The following is a 3,133-nucleotide window of genomic DNA, read 5'->3' as shown; positions in this document are numbered from 1 at the left end:
GCATGCTGATCAATTTCTGCGATTGGGGTGTGTTTGAGGGAGGAGTTGTGAATCACCTGGATATGAGATGGCCACCCAGTATGCTTAAATACTGTGCAGAAGAGTCATTTATCCACCAGAGCTGCAAGGATGGTCCACAGGCTGTTGGTACCTGGAGGGCATCTAGAAAATGGAATGGGACCCCTCAGCCACATCTTTTGGTATGTACTGTAGCAGACAGCTGATCTGAGGGAAAGTCACCATGACACAAAGGAATTGCATCAGAACTGAGTCACATTCATTACTCTAACAATGGCACTGACCTGTGTTGAATATTTGGCAAGTGCTATTTGTTGGGGTAGTTTCAGTGACATTTTCATCTGGGACCCCCTTCAGGTGTTCACGAAATATCAGAGAACAACACACTGAGATTACTTCAAATGGTAGCACTGTTTCTTCAAAACAACGAAAAGTGCTTCTCTTTGGGGTAGTCTCAGAAGTGACCAGCACATATTCTGGCCTCGCTTCACATATAAATCTCTAAGTGCGGGGACCCTCAAGTAAATCTACGTCAGAAAAAGGGGACAGACTGACACCTCAACTCGAGTATCTCTCTCATAAAATGTCAAAGAAAGTGCTATCAAGTTGGGGTGTTTGTCTGAATTCATGGAAAGTTATTTCTGCACATTCTTTCTCGGTCATAAAAAGTTATTCTGTACCGTTTCCTCAAGCAGAAGCATTGATTTGAAATGTATGTACATAAGAGCTTCTCTTTGGGGTAGCTTGAACCACAGAGATTGAACCACAGTTGTATGCTAGGAAACAGGTGGCTTTTGTTACACTGCTGAATATAGAGCCTCATGACATAAGCAAAAATGATGATGGCATAAAGAAGTTACATCAGATTGTTGTCATAGCCACTACTCTAACCATGGCATTGGCCAGTGACACCACAGTTCTAAGCTAGTAACCCGGTGCCCCCTTTGTTACACTGCTGAGTATAGAGATCATTTTGCACATGACATAAGCAAAGATGATGATGGCATAAAGAAGTGACATCAGGTCTTTGTCACAACCAGTAACCTAACATTTGGCCAGTGTTGCTGAGTTGATAGGTGACAATGTTGCTGTAGTTTCAAGGGGAATTTTGTCTCTGGGAAATTCATCTCATTTCAGCATGTTGGGTCAACTCTGCCTCACACTGAATTACACAACTGTAGCAGAATTCTGAAGAAAAAAGATTCATTACAACCTTTCTCTCTGAGCTCTCATTGTGCAATTCTATGAATGTGGTCAGCTCAAAAGACTCAATTCAAAACCATACAGGTGCCACCTACCAGGACTCACTCTGCACATGTGCTGTGTTGCCTATGCTCTCATTCTACCACCAGATGGAGCCCAGCTGGGATAGAATTGTAAGGGCAAATGCTGCCAGCATTCTAACCCTTTCATGCACGCATTATGAAAAAAAGTGTCTAGATTTTTTTAGTATTGATTTTAGTACTCTATATGAGCCCAATATTGAAAATCAGTTGGAATTTTTAAAAAATATGCTTTTATATAGAAGTTATGTTATTGTCCACGTATGTGGACAGTGCGCAACAAAGGGGTAAAAAAGGATAAAATGTAATGACAGAAAATGTGGAAACTATGGCCCTCTACTTCCTCCATACTACCCACCCAGCCCTCTACTACCCCCATACTACCCACCCACCTCTCTACTACCTCCATACTACCCGCCCAACCCCTCTACTACCCCCATATTACCCACCTCTACTACCACCACTACCCAACCACCCCTCTACTACATCCATACTACCCACCCCTCTAATACTAATCCACCCACACCTCTAGTACTCTCATACCCACCCCTCTACTACCCACCCAACCCTCTACTACCCCCATATTACCATACCACCTTGGCATTACCACATGTAATTAGGTCATTATTTATAAATATGTTTACCAAATGTTTGTTTCTTTGTAATTTAAAGCAATTAAAATCATATTTGAAAAAAAAAAAAAAAAAAAAGTCCTAGTTACAAATTCTAATTTTTGGCCATTTAACTCCTCTGTTGCGCAACGTCCACATACGTGGAAAGTTGCTTTTTAGGGTCTACAGACTCCATTTTACATCCGATTTAATTTCTGAAAACATAGAGTTGTTCAACACACTCTCCTGTACAGCATAATATTTTTTTTTACATGATTTTGCCTTCTTGAGTACTAGCTTTTTACAGATATGCCTGGAGCATTCAGCATATGGCCATTACTGTCACTCATGTTGAATTGATGATGTCATCAAGCAGTCAATATTCCAAATATAAGATGATACATATTGTTAATATATTGCCAAGGACCTACTAAAACTGCCCTGAAGTGGATTGGTGTATATCAACATGATAAATAAGTAGAAAACAGAGTTAAAGTTACTGTCCACGCATGTGGACGTTGCGCATGAAAGGGCTAATAGACAAAAACTTGTGTCACTAAGGGGGGAGGTATAGTCTGCAAAGTATCCCAGCATTCTTTTAATCTCTCCAGCATTTACTCTGTGAAAAAAGGTGTGAATCTTTCCATTGACAAAACGAAATTTGCATGCTGATCAATTTCTGCGATTGGGGTGTGTTTGAGGGAGGAGTTGTGAATCACCTGGATATGAGATGGCCACCCAGTATGCTTAAATACTGTGCAGAAGAGTCATTTATCCACCAGAGCTGCAAGGATGGTCCACAGGCTGTTGGTACCTGGAGGGCATCTAGAAAATGGAATGGGACCCCTCAGCCACATCTTTTGGTATGTACTGTAGCAGACAGCTGATCTGAGGGAAAGTCACCATGACACAAAGGAATTGCATCAGAACTGAGTCACATTCATTACTCTAACAATGGCACTGACCTGTGTTGAATATTTGGCAAGTGCTATTTGTTGGGGTAGTTTCAGTGACATTTTCATCTGGGACCCCCTTCAGGTTTCACATTTCACGAAATATCAGAGAACAACACACTGAGATTACTTCAAATGGTAGCACTGTTTCTTCAAAACAACGAAAAGTGCTTCTCTTTGGGGTAGTCTCAGAAGTGACCAGCACATATTCTGGCCTCGCTTCACATATAAATCTCTAAGTGCGGGGACCCTCAAGTAAATCTAAGTC

The sequence above is a fragment of the Sardina pilchardus genome, chromosome 13 (genome assembly GCF_963854185.1).
Source record: "Sardina pilchardus chromosome 13, fSarPil1.1, whole genome shotgun sequence".
Classification (NCBI taxonomy): Eukaryota; Metazoa; Chordata; class Actinopteri; order Clupeiformes; family Clupeidae; genus Sardina; species Sardina pilchardus.
Note: the sequence above shows the minus strand (reverse complement) of the source record.